The sequence below is a fragment of the Leucopleurus acutus genome (genome assembly GCF_964270905.1).
Source record: "Leucopleurus acutus genome assembly, chromosome: 1".
Taxonomy (NCBI): domain Eukaryota; kingdom Metazoa; phylum Chordata; class Mammalia; order Artiodactyla; family Delphinidae; genus Leucopleurus; species Leucopleurus acutus.
The window spans coordinates 74,319,922-74,339,350 of NC_139142.1; the positions used below are offsets into that span (position 1 = coordinate 74,319,922).

Genomic DNA, 19,429 nt, shown 5'->3' on the forward strand with positions numbered 1-19,429 from the left:
AGGAAGAGGACTTACGTTCGCGTCTGCGCACTCAGAACCGCAGCCTCGCGGGAGGAGGCCCTTTTGGAAATGGGCATGAAGCCAGAGCTGTCGCCACGCTCAGGAGGTAAAGGAGACTGGAGCTTGACGACCATATTTGAAGTGGGTAAGAAGCTGCAAAGGGCCACCTTAACAAGATCGCGCAGAGAGTGTTTTCGGGAGATTGAAGTTCAGCGCCGTATCACCACCGGCGTTCGTTAGTGGCTGCATAAACTTGGGAAGTTTTCTTTGTCTTTAAAATCCGTGATTCTCCTGCGACTTGTTAAACTAAAAGGTACCCTCTAGACGACCTTGGCTGTCCTTGGTGTGGGGTTGTCCTGGCCAGTGATGTTCGATTCTTGTTGCTAGATAATACTGTAATCGCAGATCCAGTGAAATTTGAGAGTGGTCTGGAGTTTGACAGGAATTGAGGGAAGGCAGCTTCTAGGAAATATTTTCCTTCCAGATAAAAAGACAAAGCTTCAAGAGGAGGCTCCATCTTTCCCCTTCCCTTTCCTTAGGGGTTGGTTAAGGAGCATCTTGTGACATTGAGGGGACAAATCTTTAAAGATGAAAGGTGGATCATTAGGGAGTTTGAGATTGACGTGTACGCACTGCTATATTTAAAATGGATAACCAACAAAGACCTACTTGTATAGCACAGGGAATTCTGCTCAGTATTATGTAACAGCCTAAATAGGAAAAGAATTTGAAAAAGAATAGATACATGTATAATGTATATGTATAACTGAATCACTTTGCTGTACACCTGAAACTAAAAATATTGTTAATCAACTATACTCCAATATAAAATAAGAAGTTAAAAAAAAAAAGCTAATATGCTGAAGATGGTTGTATGGAAAGATAGAAAACCCCTGAATACTTGATGATGTCATTGAGCTGCTGCAGCAGGCTTGGAAACACCTATCTCCAGATTTTGTTGTGTAAGATAATTGAAGGTCTTTTTTGTCTAGACTGGTAGGTCTCTGTTGCTTGGGTTCTTGAAACTGATAGCATTTCTAGAGATACATGAGGTGAAGTTCCCCTCCTCCAAAGAAAAAAGAAGTAAGAAAGGTGGGAGTTGAGTATGTTTGAACCCCTACGAAGACTCAAACTACAGAATGCTTTTGAAATAGCAAAGTATAGTTTGGGAAAGATACAATAGCTTGAAACGATTTCAATCACTGCTAGTTTGGGCTGGTTATAAATGTATCGGACAGGAATGGTAAAAACAGAAGGCAAAGAAATATAATACAGATTTAGTGGTAATTAGGAGTATGACCTCTTAATCATATATATTGGACACCATTGTAAACAAGCTTTTTAAAGATTACTTTGAAAAATCAATACAGTTAGAAGTAATGACAAATATACAGCTACAGAACACTTGGCAAAAAAACCAAAAACCAAACAACCTATCATATGGTAGACTGTTACTTTGGTGGCCCCAAATGAATCATTCCTCTCAGTTTTGCACCCCTGATAGTTCCCTCCTCTTGAATCTGGGCTGGCCTATGACTTGCTTTAATCCTTAGAATTCATTTTAGGCCTATGCCTTAAGAAGACAATACTTTTGCATTCAGGGAGATGCCACTGTGTTGGAAGTTTGACTTCTCAGACTTCCATGCTGTGAAAAGCCCAGCCTAACCACACGGAGGAGCACTGAGGCCTTGGCTAACAGCTCCTGTTGAGCTCCCAGCCAACAGTCACCACCAGCTCTCCAGACATGTGAAGAAGGCCATCATGGAAGTGGATTCTTCAGCCTCTACTGTAGTTACTTTGGGTGACTCTATGTGGAGCAGAGATAGGCTGTTTTCTCTGCTTAGCTCTGCCCAAGTTGCAAAATACAAGCAAGTGAAATGATTGTGGTTTTAAGCCACTGAATTTTGGAGTACTTTGTTGTCTGGCAGTAGATAACTGAAATAAATTTTAATGTTATGTGAATAGGTTTTTGTGCTTGGGAAAAGAGCATTTCCTTACCACTAAAGCTAACTGAGGTCTGCTTATATTAGTTTGCACTTATTTCTGATATTTCTGTGTGTTTTTATTGCCTTTTCATGGGAATTGGTCCTATTTTTCCTTTAGATGGTACATTTCTAGAGGCAGGGAACAAGCCTCCTATCTTTTGTACTTTTCCCCCTCATTAAGCTTTTCTTTTTTTTTAAATTTTATTATTTATTTTTATTTTTGGCTGCGTTGGGTCTTCAATGCTGTGCGTGGGGGCTACTCTTCGTTTTGGTGCGCGGGCTTCTCATTGCAGTGGCTTCTCTCGTTGCAGAGCACGGGCTCTAGGCATGTGGGCTTCAGTAGTTGTGGCACGTGGGCTCAGTAGTTGTGGCACACAGGCTCTAGAGCTCAGGCTTAGTAGTTGTAACTCTTGGGCTTAGTTGCTCTGCGGCATGTGGCATCTTCCCGGGCCAGGGCTTGAACCTGTGTCCCCTGCATTGGCAGGTGGATTCTTAACCACTGCGCCACCAGGGAAGTCCCAACAATGGTGTTGATATGAATATTTTCCTTTCCCATTTTGGCTTAGATTTAGTGGTGGCTTTCACGAGACCTATGTCCTGGTGGCAAACCTGTTGTGAACAAGAGATTTGCACCTGATTTTAATTCTCATTAGGCATATTAGGTTTTTGAAAGTGACTGGCTGGTTTTCATTAGGATCACAAATTAAAGGATCATAAATTAAGAAAGCCATGATGTAGGTGGTCACTCTAGTTTAAAAAGAGCAATTGCTGTGACTTGGCTGTGTATGCACGTAATGTGTGTATGTGTGTGTGTGTGTGTGTGTGTGTATGCACTCATGTGTAATTGTTAGTAGGATTGGGAAATGGAAAGATTGATAAAAACTGGCATAGAGCTTCAGGTTTCAGGCAGAGGAAGAAGAAGGATAAAACCAAAATAGCAGATGGCTACAATGAGCTCAGTTTTTTCTTCCCTTCTGCTAGGAATTGAATGCTTGTGTCCAAAATTCCAATGTTGAGGGTCAAGTCCCCAATATGATGGTATGTGGAGGTGGTACTGATCTACACATAACTTCCAAACAAAATTGAACATCCTTTAAAGGAATACAATACAATCTAGACACTCAACAGTATAATATTCACATTGTTCAACATCCAATTAAAAATTACTAGACATGCAAAGAAGTAAAAAAATCAGTAGGAGCAAAGTCAATATAAACAGACCCAGAAATAACAGAGATGATGAATTAGCACAAAATTATGTTTAAAAAGCTACTGTAACTATGCTCAATGATTTAAGGGAAAAAGTTAACATAATGAGGAGAGAAACAGATATGAAAAAAACTAGGTGAAACTTATAGAGATGGAAAATACAATATTCAGAAAATGAACAATTCACTGGCTGGGCTTAACAACATATTAGACAATGCAGAAGAACAGATCAGTGAACTTGAAGACCTAGCAATAGAAACCATGCAAACTAAAGCACAGGGAAAATAAAAGGCTAAAAAATTAAACACAGTCTCGGTGACTTGTGGGATAATCGTAAGTGGTATATTATACATATAGTTGGAGTCCTGGGACAGGGGGAGAGGGACAGAGGAAACATTTGAAGAAATAATGGTTAAAAGTTTTAAAAAATGATAAAAACTATAAATTCACAGATCCAACAGACCACAAGTAGGATAAATACAAAATCATACCAAGCCACATCATGATTAAATGGTTGAAAACCAGTGATAAAGAGAAAAATCTCCCCCCACCCCGTGTTATTGAGATTCAATTGCCATATAACATATATGTTTAAGGTGTACAATATGCTGATTTGATATATGTATATATTGCAAAATTGTTATCACAATAAGGTTGGTTAACACATCCATCACCTCACATAGCTATGTTTTGCTTTTTTTCTTTGTGGTAAGAACTTTTAAGATCTACTCATTTAACAGCTTTCAAGTATATAATACAGTATTGTTAACTATAGTCACCGTTCTGTAATTAGATCCCCAGAACTTATTCACCCTATAACTGAAAGTTTGTACCATTTGACCACTTTCACCTATTCCCCCCCATCCCTTGCCCCTGGCAACAACCAATCTACTCTCTATTTCCATGAGTTCAGCTTTTTAAAGATTATAACATACAAGGGAGATCGTACGTATTTGTCTTTTTATGTTTGACTTGTTTCTCTTAGCATAATGCCCTCAGTGTTCATCCATGTTGTTGCAGATGACAAGATTTCCTCCTTTTTTATGGTTAAATACTATTCCATTTTATATATATATATATATATATATATATATATATAAATAATATCATGTTTTCTTTATCCATTCATCTGTCAGTGGACACTTGTTTCAGTGTTTTGCTTGTTGTAAATAATGCTGCAGAGAACATAGAAGTGCAGATATCTCTCTGGGATAGAGATATCATTTCCTTTGGATAAATACCAGGAGTGGGATTGCTGGATATAGTAGTTCTATTTTCAAGATTTTGAGGAACCTCCATACTGTTTTCCAAAGTGGCTGTACCAATTTACATTTCCACCAGCAGAATACAGGCGTTCCTTTTTTTTCCATATCCTCATCAGCATTTGTTATGTCTTGTCTTTTTTTTTTTTTTAATGTCTTGTCTTTTTGATAACAGCCATTCTAACGGGTGTGAGGTGACAATCTCATTATGGTTTGATTTGCATTTCTTTGATGATTATTGATATTGAGCACCTTTTCATGTACCTGTTGGTCATTTGTATGTCTTCTTTGGAAAAATGTTTATTCAAGTCCTTTGCTCAATGTTTTAAAAACATTTTTTATTTCTTTAATGTTGTATCTATTTTATTTATTTATTTTTGGCTGCATTGGGTCTTCGTTGCCGTGCACGGGCTTTCTCTAGTTGCGGGGAGCGGGGGCTACTCTTCGTTGCGGTGTGCGGGCTCCTTATTGCAGTGGCTTCTCTTGTTGTGGAGCATGGGCTCTAGGTGCAGAGGGTTCAGTAGTTGTGGCATGTGGGCTCAGTAGCTGTGGCATGTGGGCTTAGTTGCTCTGTGGCTTGTGGGATCTTCCCAGACCAGGGCTTGAACCTGTGTCCCCTGCATTGGCAGGTGGATTCTTAACCACTGTGTCACCAGGGAAGTTCCCGTTTAAAGTGTTTTAAAGAGAGTATATAATGAAGTGTTAGGTAACAAAATACATATTAACTGTGAGTTCAAAGTTAATATGGGCCACAACAGTCACGGAAAATTCATGAAAGAGGAGAGTGGATGAGATTTTGGCTGGTGCTTCCAGGCAGAGGGAGTAAAACAACAGGCCTGTGGAGGATAGTATGAAGACTGGTCTGTAATGGAGTTAACCCTATTATTCCTTTACAAAGACTTTATCCTAAGAAATTAACCAGTTATATTCATAGATGTTAATTACAGTGCTATTTAAGTTGGTAAAAACTTGAAACAATCTCTATTTTGTTTAAGAGTTTCTCCTAAAAAAAAAAAAAAAAAGAGTTTCTCCTAAGAAAATAGTAAAAAATACCATATTCAAAGATGATCATTACAGTGTTATTTAAAATGACAGAAATTGGAAACCATCTACATTTTAACCAATAGGGAAATGCAAATGGCTTAGGCTGCATTCATTCAACAGAATATGTGTTCATTTCAAAACGTATTTTTAATTATAACAAGTTGGCAAAATGTTTTATGACTTAGTAAAAAATGTATATAATTATATAAAAGAAGCAGAATGCAAAACTATAAGTACATTATGCTGTTAATTTTGTGGAAAAAAAATGCATGTCTTAGGAAAAAAGCCTGAAAGAAAATACACCAAACATTTTATATGAGGATAATCTCAAGGTGATGTCATTATGGGTGATTTTTATTTCCATCTTTACATTTTTCTGTAGTTTTAACACTTCTAGCAATGATTATATATTTTGTTTATATTCCTAGGTACTATCTGTATTAGCTTACTGGGGCTGCTGTAACAATATACTAGGCACTTAAACAACAAATTATTTTTCTCATAATTTGGGAGGCTAGAAGTCCAAGATCAAGGTGTCAGCAGATTTGGTTTCTTCTGAGGCCTTTCTCCTTGGCTTGTAGATGGCAACCTTCTCTCTGTCTTTACATGGTTGTCCTTTTGTCTGCACATGTTTCTGGTGTCTCCCTTTGGGTCCAAATTTCCTCTACTTATAAAGACAATGGTCACATTGGATTAAGGCCCATCCTAAAGACCTCATTTTTGCTTAATTGCCTCTTTGAAGACCTTGTCTCCAAATACAGTTACATTCTGAAATATTGGGGGTTAGAATTTCAACATATAAACTTTGGGGAGACACGATTCACCTTATAGCACTATTTAAAAATATGATTGATATAATATTGAAAATATGAGAAACACAAAATGGGGCAAGTGTGAGTAGAATAGAAAGATATATGGTGGCTAATGGTGGGAGAACAGGTGAAATAACAATGATACCTAAATTATTTTTTTCTTTTTTTAAATTGAAATATAGTTGATTTACAGTGTTGTGATAGTTTCAGGTAGACAGCAAAGTAATTCAGTTATATATATGTATGTATATATATATATTCTTTTTCAGATTCATTCTATTATAGGTTATTACAAGATATTGAATATAGTTCCCTGTGCTATACAGTAGGTCCTTGTTGGTTATCTATTTTGTATATAGTTGTGCGTATCTGTTAATCTCAAACTCCTAATTTATCCCTCTCCCTCCTTTCACCTTTGGTAATCATAAGTTTGTTTTCTATGTTTGTGAGTCTGTTTCTGTTTTGAATTAAGACCTAACTTAAAAAAAAAAAGCAGGCCTAACTTAATTTTTTATATTCAGTTCTCTCTGTTCAAATAACTGGTGTAGTTTCTGTCTCTTGACTAGACTCTGATTTTTACAGTAGTGGAGCTGGATTTGGGGAAGGTGTGGGTTTAGTTTTGGATATCTGAATTTGCAATGACAGTGGGATATTCATGTAGAAATATCTTGTACCTAGATGGAAAAATGACACTGGAGTTTGTGGGAGAGATAGGAAACTGAAAACATTTGTCATTGTCAGCACTGATGTGATGATGGAAACTGTAAGACTACTTGAATTCTCTGGGTGAGCCGTGTGGGGAGCCAAGAGCAGATGGTTGACCATGGTCTTGCATATACTCACAAAGAAAAAGTAGCAAAATTTTTTAAAAAGTCACAAACTTGAACATATAATGATGATTTTATGATAAAGCATTGATAAATGAAGCTCATACCAAGACTTCTGTTTTTTTGTACAGTTAACTTCCTTTGTTTCCAAGTTTATCCCAATATTGGGGCTATTGTGACAAATCAAAGCCTAGGAACCCTGGAGCTCTTACTTTTTTTCCCCTAAGACCTTTGGGGAAAGCCCCCAGGTCACATTGAAGGCAGTGACTTATCTTTTCCTCTTTTATCTTTTGGTTTTGCCAGTCTGCTAACAATACCATAGTGGTACTGCAGAACATTATAAAAATTATGAGAATTTTTTTTTGTAATAGGTCTTTTTTTAAAAAAATTAATTTATTTACTTATTTATTTTTGGCTGCGTTGTGTCTTTGTTGCTAAGTGCGGGCTTTTCTCTAGTTGCAGCCAGCGGGGGCTACTCTTCGTTGCGGTGCTCGGGCTTCTCATTGCGGTGGCTTGTCTTGTGTGAAGCACGGGCTCTAGGCACGTGGGCTTCAGTAGTTGTGGCACGTGGGCTCAGTAGTTGTGGCGCACGGGCTCAGTTGCTCCGCGGCATGTGGGATCGTCCCAGACCAGGGCTCGAACCCGTGTCCCCTGCATTGGCAGGTGGATTCTTAACCACTGTGCCACCAGGGAAGTCCCTGTAATAGGTCTTTATTGGAGTATAATTCCTTCACAATACCGTGTTAGTTTCTGTTGCACAACAAATCGAATCAGCCATATGCATACACATGTCCCATATCCCCTCCCTTTTCAGCCTCCCTCCCATCCTCCCTATCCTATGCTGCTGCTTCCCACCAGCCAACTGTTTTACATTTGGTAGTGTATATATGTCAATGCTACTCTCACTTCGCTGCAGCTTTGCCCTCCCACCCCATGTCATCAAGTCCTTTCTCTATGTCTACCTCTTTATTCCTGCCCTGCAACTGGGTTCATCAGTACAATTTGTTTTAGATTCCATATATATGTATTAGCATATGGTATTTGTTTTTCTCTTTCTGACTTAACTTCACTCTGTATGACAGACTCTAGGTCCATTCACCTCACTACAAATAACTCAATTTTGTTTCTTTTTATGGCTGAGTAATATTCCATTGTATATATGCGCCATATCTTCATTATCCATTCATCTATCGATGGACATTTAGGTTGGTTCCATGTCCTGGCTATTGTAAATAGTGCTGCAGTGAACACTGTGGTGCATGTCTCTTTTTGAATTATGGTTTTCTCAGGGTATATGCCCAGTAGTGGGATTGCTGGGTCATATGGTAGTTCTATTATTAGCTTTTTTAAAAATTACTTTATTATTTTTTTATTTTTAGCTTTTTAAGGAACCTCCATACTGTTTTCCATAGTGGTTGTATCAATTTCCATTCCCACCAACAGTGTAGGAGGGTTCCCTTTTCACCACACCCTTTCCAGCATTTATTGTTTCTAGCTTTTTTGATAATGGCCATTCCGACCATCATGAGGTGATACCTCATTGTAGTTTTGATTTGCATTTCTCTAATAGTGATGTTGAGCATCTTTTCATGTGCCTCTTGGCCATCTGTATGTCTTCCTTGGTGAAATGTCTATTTAGGTCTTCTGCCCTTTTTTAACTGGATTGTTTGTTTTTTTGATATTGAGCTCCATGAGCTGTTTGTATATTTTGGAGATTAATCCTTTGTCTGTTATTTCATTTGCAAATATTTTCTCCCATTCTGAGGGTTGTCTTTTTGTTTTGTTTTTGGTGTCCTTTGCTGTGCAAAGCTTTTAAGTTTAATTAAGTTCCATTTGTTTATTTTTGTTTTTGTTTCTGTTACTCTAGGAGGTGGGTCAAAAAAGATCTTGCTGTGGTTTATGTCAAAGAGGGTTTTTCCTATGTTTTCCTCTAAAAGTTTTATAGTGTCTGATATTACATTTAAGTCTTTAATCCATTTGGAGTTTTTTTTTATTTTATTTTTATTTTTGGCTACATTGGGTCTTCGTTGCTGTGTGCGGGCTTTCTCTAGTTGCTGTGAGTGGGGGCTACACTTCGTTGCAGTGCGTGGGCTTCTTATCGCTGTGGCTTCTCTTGTTGGGGAGCATGGGCTCTAGGCGCACAGGCTTCAGTAGTTGCAGCACGTAGGCTCAGTAGTTGTGGTTCGTGGGCTCTAGAGCACAGGCTCAATATTTGTGGCGCACAGGCTTAGTTGTTCCGCAGCATGTGGGATCTTCCAGGACCAGGGATCAAACCTGTGTCCCCCGCATTGGCAGGCGGATTCTTAACCACTGCACCACCAGGGAGGTCCCCATTTGGAGTTTATTTTTGTGTATGGTGTTAGGTAGTGTTCTAATTTCATTCTTTTACATGTAGCTGTCCAGTTTTCCCAACATCAATTATTGGAGGGGCTGTCTTTTCTCCTTTGTATGTTCTTGCCTCCTTTGTCATAAATTAGGTGCCCATATGTGTGTGGGTTTATCTCTGGGCATTCTATCCTGTACCATTGATCTATATTTCTGTTTTTGTGCCAGTACCATACTGTCTTGATTACTGTAGCTTTGTAATATAGTTTGAAGTCGGGGAGCCTGATTCCTCCAACTCTGTTTTTCTTTCTCAAGATTGCTTTGGATATTTGGGGTCTTTTGGGTTTCCATACGAATTGTAAGATTTTTTGTTCTAATTCTGCGAAGAATGCCATTGGTAATTTGATAGGTATTGCAATGAATCTGTAGATTGCTTTGGGTAGTATAGTCATTTTCACAATATTGATTCTTGCAATCCAAGAACATGGTATATTTCTCCATCTGTTTATGTCATCTTTGATTTCTTTCATCAGTGTTTTATAGTTTTCTGAGTACAAGTCTTTTGCCTCCTTAGGTGGTTTATTCCTAGGTATTTTATTCTTTTTGTTGCAATGGTAAATGGGAGTGTTTCCTTAATTCTCTTTCTGATTTTTCATTGTTGGTGTATAGGAATGCCAGAGATTTCTGTGCCTTAATTTTGTATCCTGCACCCTTACCAAATTCACTGATTAGTTCTAGTTGTTTTCTGGTGGCATCCTTAGGATTTTCTACGTATAGTATCGTGTCATTGGCAAACAGTGACCTTTTTACTTCTTCTTTTCCAATTTGTATTCCTTTTCTTTCTTTTTCTTCTCTGATTGCTGTGGCTAGGACTTCCAAAACTATGTTGAATAAGAGTGGTGAGAGTGGACATCCTTGTCTTGTTGCTGACAACTCATTCAAACATCCACTGTGTGCCTACTTTGTGTCAGGTGTCTGTTATGTGTGTAGTTTACTGCTGACAGTTGTTCTAAGCCTTTTCTCTCCTTTGGTTCCCTCTGGTTGCCCCTCAGTACATATACCTTCTTCTCTTTTGACAGGGGCCCTTACCTCCTACTTTCCTAACAAAGAAAAGAACCATGTGAGGTGAGCCTTTTAATCCATTCCAAAATAACTCTGTTTCTTTCTCCCCATCTTAGAAGAACTGATCTTTTTTTTTTTTTTTTTTGCGGTACAGGGGCCTCTCACTGTTGTGGCCTCTCCCGATGCGGAGCACAGGCTCCAGACGCGCAGGCTCAGCGGCCCAGCCGCTCCACGGCATGTGGGATCCTCCCAGACCGGGGCACGAACCCGCGTCCCCTGCATCGGCAGGCGGACTCTCACCCACTGCGCCACCAGGGAAGCCCTGAACTTCCTCTTTTTAAGTTTGAACTATCCTTGTGTTCTCAATCCTCCTTGTTTTCTCCCTCTTCATCCTTGTGGGTGCTATAACAGCTAGAATCAAAGATTTCTCCCTTAAATATCTTCTTTTTGTCTAGCTTAAGCACCTTTAATTTCCTCTTCTCTCCTTGGCCTGTAGACATAATCTTTTTTCTCTGTGCTGGAACACACACACACACACACACACACACACACACACACACACACACACACACACACACACACACACACACACCTTTGTTTGACCTTGATGCAACTCTTAGCCTATTTTTCTAACCCTTTTATTGTTGTAGGTTTATAATGGAGCAGGAGCCTATGGGACCTTCCCCAGACAGGCCCTTCCCCCATATCCAATGTTTAGCTTATCTCTGAAGTACCTAGATAACAGTTTTTGATGCACATTTCCTGAGTTGTTTTACAGATGTGACACCCCCCCCCCAATGAAAGATGTTAACTACTTGATGACCTTTAGCACATAGCCCCAGGCCTCCTGGCACCTAAGGACTAATAATATTAACCCCTGTGACACCGCCCTGTTCCCTCACCATCAGCCAGTCACAGAACTGTGCATGAGTCGATCACATACCCTGCAACCTGCAACCGTACCCTGCAACCGTCCTCCCTCACCTGGCTTTTCAAAATGCTTTGCCAAAACCCTTCTGGGAGCTCGGGGTTCTTTTGGGCATGAGCCACGTTTCTCCTTGCATGGCCTTGCGGTAAACCTTTCTCTGCTCCAAACTTTGATGTTTCTGTTTGTTTGGCCTCACTGTGCGTCAGGCACAGGAACTTGTGCTAACAGGTTTAAGAATGAAACTCCATTCCCAATGCACAGCCACTCCTAGTTCTGCTCGCTTGACTCCTGCTGCGGCTTCGGCCTCTGTCCCTGTCATTCAGACTGGTCACCGAAAGGCAGTCCTGGCTTCCTAGTCACAAGGCACAGTGGGTTTTTCTCAGCCCTCCCTGTCTTAGCTTCTCTGTGGCATTTGACACTGTTGATCCCCCTTTTTTCTAACACTCTCTTCTCTTGATTTTCATAGCACAACATATGATTTTCTTCTCATCTTTTTGCTCTAACATTTTCAAAACAGTTTAGATGACTAAATGTACTGAGCCTAACTTCCAACATATCTGTTGCAGTTTGAAGGGGTCAGGAAGGAATAGTGGGCGTTACCAAAAGCTGATTGCTGCTCAAATAGGCTTTGTAGGATGTTGTCCAATGATGTTAAAAGCTTCCTCACTTGGAAGGTCTAGATATTTGATTGTGTCCAAGGCTGGTTAAAGTAACCAATCTTATAAGAGACTAATGCTCCCTATGTAGTGTCTTCCCTGAGCAGAGCTTGCCTTTCCAATTCTCTTTATTCCTCTAAGTTTCAGTCTTTCAGTTTCTAATATCTCAGATGTATTAATTCCATTGTTGAGCAGTGGTCAAGCTCTCTCTTCTGATTTTTACTTTTTATTTCCTAATGATATGTATTGATTTTACTTGTCACGTTTTCAGAGTTCTGGAGGTGTTTGCTGTCAACTCAGTGTTCTATGTAAGAAAAAAGCCCCACTTTGTTTGACAGGCTTTTCTCTCTTCTTAAATGTAGGAGTTATTTAACATAATCTAGATTTTGAAAAGTAGAATGCCTCATGGAGATTTTATGTTTGTTACTCAAGATGTAGAAAATAGAGTTCATTTTTGTCTGAGAAGAATCTTCTCTCCATAAATAAAAAGTGATTACTTGGGCTTCCCTGGTGGCGCAGTGGTTGAGAGTCCGACTGCCGATGCAGGGGACGTGGGTTCGTGCCCTGGTCCAGGAAGATCCCACATGCCGCGGAGCGGCTGGTCACATGAGCCATGGCCACTGAGCCTGCGCGTCTGGAGCCTGTGCTCCGCAACGGGAGAGGCCACAACAGTGAGAGGCCCGTGTACTACAAAAAAAAAAAAAAAAAAAAGTGATTACTTAAAAAGTCATCATCCTATTGAGAATGGATAAGAATAAGAAAAAATAACCTGGTCTTATAAACAATTTCTTTTTGTATTGTGCTAAGTTATAGGTGAACTTCTAGTTCTTACTGTTGTTAGTTGATACTTAACATGGAGCCTTCAGCCAAATGAGAAGGGAACCGTGCGTGGTGAGTTGATGGAAAATGGAGCCTTTACGGCGAAGAAAAAAGAAGTCTGAAGTTGTTTCTCTGTGAACTTTAACTACTGTTTCTTCCTGATTTCAAACATGGCAGGTTTTAATAGAGACTTAACATTCATCCCTGCTGTTGTCATTTACTTTGAGTTAACCATTTATTACTGAAACTTAAAGATAAAATCTAGGGAGATTTCTCAACTTAAGGTTCATAGCCTTTCTCTAATTATCCCTCTTCTCTTACGTTGTGCTGCCTTTCCCCTATATATTTGTTGTACCTGGGTACATTGTGAAGTCCAAATTCACATTCTGTCTTTATTTCAGTATGAGGGAATTTCAGAGTATAAGGTCACTTGGCTAGTAATAAGTAAGTCAGGTCAAAAATTTATCCTAGATCTCCTATTAGCCAAATTGAGAACAGTTAGAACCTCAGAATTAATAATAACATAGTAATCCACTAACTAAAATAATCCATGAATCCATACTGATGTACACAAATGAATGAATAAATATATAGAAGGTAAAGAAGGGAAAATCTCCTTCCAGCAGAATGCCAACTAATAAATGTGATAAATGAGGAAGGAATGATGGAATTAGAAAATCACCATTTGGCAACCACCATATTAATAATTGCTTCAGGCAAGAATCATCAAAGGAAGCTAAAATTTGTGGGGGAGTTTGCTAAGGAACATGACACTTACATAGTCTCAAGATTATCTAGTGATTACACAGGGAAAAATAGTAATTTTACAGTGGCACAATCTGGTAGACACTGACTTAATCAAATAACCAAAATTAATATTACCAATAAGGAGACCAAGTAGCATCATGTACCTCTGATGTGATGCATTGACAAGTTGGCATTCCTGCCAAAAATGCATAATCTGAATCTAATCATGAAGAGACATCAGACTAATCCAAACTGAGGGATTGTCTACAAATAACTGGCCTGTAGTCTTCAAAAAAGTCAAGGACATGAAAAACTGATTAACTGTTCCAGATGAAAGGAGGATAAAGACACATGACAGCTAAATGTAACATATAATCCTGGAATTGGAGACTGCACTTAAAAAAAAAAGGAAGGACATTGTGGAACAATTGATGAAATTTTACTTGGGACTGTAGATTAGACAATGGTATTGTATCAAAGTTAAATTTCCTGATTTTGATAATTGTATTGTGATTATATAAGAGAATGTGCTTGTTCATAGGAAATGCCCATTGAAATATTTAGGGGCAAATAGGTACGATGTTTGCAACTTAATTTCAAATGGTTCAGAAAAAAATGAATACACATACACAGAAAGAATGATAAAGCAAATGGGGCAAAATGTAAACACTTGGTGAATCTGGGGAAAGAGTATATTGGAGCGCTTTGTATGATTCTTGCAACTTTTCTATAAACTTGAAATGATATCAAAAAGTTACCAAATAAACCCAATTCTGAATTTTGGGGGATTAATTTTTTTAAGTAAAATCTTTAATTGAAGTATACTAAGCATACAGAAGAGCACAGACACCAAGAGTGTACAGCTCGATACCTTTTTATGAAATGAACCCCCCCGCGTAATCGTGATCCAGGTTAGGATCTAAAATATTACCGACATTCTGGAAACATCCTTCCTAGTCATTACTCCATCCTTCCACTGCAAAGGCAACCTCTATATGACTTCTATTATCATGGTTTAGTTTTGCCTCTTTTTGAATGTTGTGTAAATAGAATCATACCATATGATTATTTTTTGTGTTTATTTTTTCCTAACATTTTGTCTGTGAGAGTCATTTCTTGATGCAAGTAGCTGTAATTCATTTATTTTTTTTATTCTTTAATATTGCACTGTATTTAAATAGACGGTAATTTATTTACCTGTTCTAACATTATTGGACACTTGGGTTGTGTAGTAGACAGTCTCTAAGATAGCCCCTAGTGATCCTTGTCTCCTGTTATTCATCACATTGTGTAATCCTCTCTCCCTGAGTGTGAGCTGGACCCAGTGACCAGTCTCTAATGAATAGAATACGGCAAAAGTGATGGGTTTTCACTTCTGCGATTAGGTTGCAAAAAGACTGTGGCTTCCATTGTGGGTTCTCTTTCTTAGTTTGCTTACCTGGGGGAAATCAGTGTCATGTCATGAGTCAACCCTCTGGAGAGGTCCAAATGGTGAGAGATGAATGAGCTTGGAAGCAGATTCTCCAGCTCCAGGCAAACCTTGAAATGACTGCAGTCCAATGGCTGACAATTTGACAGCAACATCATGACAGGCTAAGAGCTAAGCCACACTGGATTCCCAACTCAAAGAATCTGTGAGATGTTAATGTCTATGTTATCAGCTGCTAACTTTTGGCATAATTTGTTTTGCAGTAATTGATAACCGATAGAGATTTTTTTTTCTAGTTTTTGACCATTACAAACAGTGCTGGCCAAACCTTCTTATATGTGTAGTGCACATATGTGAGCATCTGGGGTGTATACCTAGGAGAAGAATTACTGAGTCATAGGGTATATTTATGACAGCCTTACAGTTTTCCAAAGTAGTTGTACCGGTTTATAAGCCCACAACAATGTATGAGAGTTCCTATTCTTCCATACCCTTGGTAGCACTAGGCATTATCTGTCTTTTTAATTTTAGTCAGTATGGCATATCATTTAAAAATATTTTATCTTGAGATAATTTCAAACTGAGAGAAAAGTTGCGAGAACAGTACACAAAACTTCCATATTCTCTTTACCTATATTCCCTAATTTTTAACATTTTACCATATTTCTCTTTCCCTCTAATGTATATGATGATTCTTTCTCTGAGAACAAGTTGCAAACATAATGACCTGTCCCTTAAATACCACAGTGCATTTCCCCCAAATAAGAGCACTTTCATATATAATCATACTGTAACCATCCAGAATCAGAAAATCAACATTGATACAACACTATTATTCAATCCATAGACCCTGTTAAAATTTTGACAACTATCCCATTCTCTTCCTCTCTTCTGTGGTCTAGAATCCAATCAGTATCATGTTGCATTTAGTTGTCATGTCTCTTTAATCTCCTATAACCTAGAATAGTTCCTTAATATTCCTTAATGTTAATGTCTTTCATGACCGTTGACAGTTTTAAAGAGTATACATGTTTCATTCTGTTAGTACCGTTGATTGGGGTTTGTCCGATGCTTCCTCACATCCAGACTCAGGCCATACATTCTTGGCAGGAGTACCACCCAACCTCCCCAAAACAAACAAACAAACAAACAAACTGATGCTGTGCTCTTCTTAGAGAATCACATTGGGAGATATCCAATATCAACCTGTCCCATTGCTGATGAGGTTAACCAAGATCACCTGGCTAAGTTGATACTGCCAAGTTTCTCCACTGTGATGTCATCATTTTCCCATTTGCAATTTAATAGTGTTTTGTAGGGAGATAGTCCAAGACTCTCCCAATATCCTGTTCCTCATCAAACTTTAGTCACCAATCTTAGTATCCATTGATGACTCCTGCCTAAATCAGCCACCAATATGATGGCTGCCACATGGTGATTTTTAACGTCCATCATTCCTTCTACATTACTAGATGACATTCAATTGTCAGAAAGCATTTTCCCTTCCTTTTTTTTTTCTTTTTCTTTGGTATTTGGGATCCCAGTTCCCTGACCAGTGATTGAACCCGGGACCCCTGCATTGCGAGCATAGAGTCTTAACCATTGGACCACCAGGGAAGTCCCCTCTTCTTTCTTATTCAGTCATTCTTTCATTCATTTATTCATAGCAGTATGGACTCATGGATTCCTATGTTAGTCAATGGATTAAGATCTATCATTATTATAACATTATTATGATGATCAGATTGTTCCAGTTTTTTTTTTTAACATCTTTATTGGGGATAATTGCTTTACAATGGTGTGTTAGTTTCTGCTTTATAACAAAGTGAATCAGTTATACATATACCTATGTTCCCATATGTCTTTCCTCTTGCGTCTCCCTCCCTCCCACCCTCCCTATCCCACCCGATTGTTCCAGTTTTGGCTAGTGTGAACCCTCTCAAGCTGAGTCCCATGTCCTTTGGACATATCAAAGTATTCTTTGAGCACTTCCTTATTTTCTGCTACAACAGGATGTTCCAAGCTCATTTTATGCCCCGGTCCTGGAATCAGCCATTTCTTCAAGGAGCCCTGTTTCCTTTTATTTGTTTATTTTTATTTTTAAATTAATTTTTATTGGTGTATAGTTGATTTACAATGTTGTATTAGTTTCAGGTGTACAGCTAAGTGAACCAGTTATACATATATCCACTTTTTTTTATTTTTTATTTATTTATTTATTTATTTTTGTGGTACGCGGGCCTCTCACTGTTGTGGCCTCTCCCGTTGCAGAGCACAGGCTCCGGACGCACAGGCTCAGCGGCCATGGGTCACGGACCCAGCTGCTCCGCGGCATGTGGGATCTTCCCGGACCGGGGCACGAACCCGTGTCCCCTGCATCGGCAGGCGGATTCTCAACCACTGCGCCACCAGGGAAGCCCCACTTTTTTTTAGATTCTATTCCCATATAGGTCATTACAGAGTATTGAGTACACAGTAGGTTCTTATTAGTTATCTATTATCTAGTAGCATGTATATGTCAATCCCAATTTCCTAATTTATCCCTCCCCCCCGATTCCTTTTAGTGGAGAATGGTGTTTAGAAACCAAGATCTGGGTGTTTAGTATGCTTATAATAACTATGTATCACAGGCATCCATTGATGATCTGTCCTATCTATCTATCTATCATCTATTTATTTCATCATGTATGAGTTCACACCAAAATCTCTAATTCCAGTCCAATACCTCTGTTTTTTTCCTAGTCTTCCTCCATTCCATTTGTGTAAATTCCTCCTCAGGCCCTGATAAGCCTGGCTCTCATTGTCATATATTTACTTATTTCTCAATCTTCCTGTATGTAACCAATCTCCCAACCACAAAGACTGCCTACTTGGCTGGCCTTCTTCTTGGTCCTGCCAACTTCTCAGTCTCAGCCCTGATGCCATTTCCTTGGCCAGCATCTGCCTTAGTTTGTTCTCTCCCTGTGGCTGCCTTTTTGGCAGCCACACTGCCACCTTCAAAGATTGGGCAAGGAAGGGCAGGGAAGAGGGGAGAGCAAGAGCCATCCTGCTATTTTGACTCTTAGACCAGCGTTTTATTGATCTGGCTCCTTAGTGAGAATTCAGCTCGCTTCAGGAATAGATACCCACTGAGAGTTTGGCCCCTTAAAATATCCCAGGGTGCTGGGTTATTTAATGACTTAAAGTGACTAATATTGGCAGGATTAAGCATTATTTAATGAGAATAGGGGGAAGAGAAACAGCAGGAGCAGGTGGGGAAGGATAAACAATCACCACTCCAGTTGGGGCCTTGGATAGAGCTCAACTTCAGTCTTAGTTTTTTTTTTTTTTTTTTTTTGCGGTACGCGGGCCTCTCACTGTTGTGGCCTCTCCCGTTGCGGAGCACAGGCTCCGACGCGCAGGCTCAGCGGCCATGGCTCACGGGCCCAGCCGCTCCGCGGCATGTGGAATCTTCCCGGACGGGGACATGAACCCGTGTCCCCTGCATCGGCAGGCGGACTCTCAACCACTGCGTCACCAGGGAAGCCCCAGTCTTAGTTTTATAGTGAAAATGGTTCCCAGCAGTGCTCCTGCCCCAGAGCGTGAGCTTGCCATAGTAAGGCTGTGTTGGGTTGGAGAGGGGATGGAAGATAGGTTTTCAGATCTATTCTGAAGTGGAATGCACATTTTAGGATGGTTTTGGCATCCACTTGGCCTTCCCAGATGCCCTGTGGTCAGGCTAGACCTCTCAAGCAGCTTCAGACTCCCAGGCCCCTGACCTAGGCTGGAGTCAGAATGGCCTCTGGAGGGCAGAGGAGCACCGTGTGATCCTGCTCAGCTCTAACTTGATCTAACCATTTCCGTTGCCTGTTCATTTGCTAGTAAACTTCTGGAATTCCTTGGCAGACTCTCTTCCACATTTTCTCTAATAAACTAGAAAGAAAAAGGGTTGCATGATCTGGAATAAAACTCAGAAAAGTTAAGTGACATTTATCTAATGTTATAAAGTTATATATATGAGACATTTTGGTTCATATATGTAAGCAGGTAATAGCAACTAGTGAATTCATGAGTCAGAGTAATGTTAAGTACGATGATTTGTTTGATATAGTCATTACTGACAGTCTCAAACAGCTACTGACATAGTTGTCTGAATTTTTAACAGTGAGTGATAACTGCCCAGGTGCCACATTTCTGGCTGTATAGAACAGTGGCTAAGCATGAGGATCATCTCAGACCGCCTGGGTTTGTATCCTGATGACACTACTTACTAGATGTGTGTCTTTAGGCATGTCAGTTACCTTTTCTGTGCTGTAGTTCTCTCATCTGTAAAAGTACCACATGG

General features: G+C 39.5%; 1 long non-coding RNA gene across 1 annotated transcript in view; it reads left to right on the plus strand.

Annotated features, from left to right (window-relative positions):
* The first annotated feature begins 77 nt into the window (after positions 1–77).
* Positions 78–19,429, plus strand: part of LOC309965190 — a 91,157-nt gene continuing 71,805 nt past the window's right edge. The window contains exon 1 of the long non-coding RNA XR_014326375.1: positions 78–145. This is a non-coding gene — a long non-coding RNA (uncharacterized lncRNA). The remainder of the gene's footprint in view (positions 146–19,429) is intronic.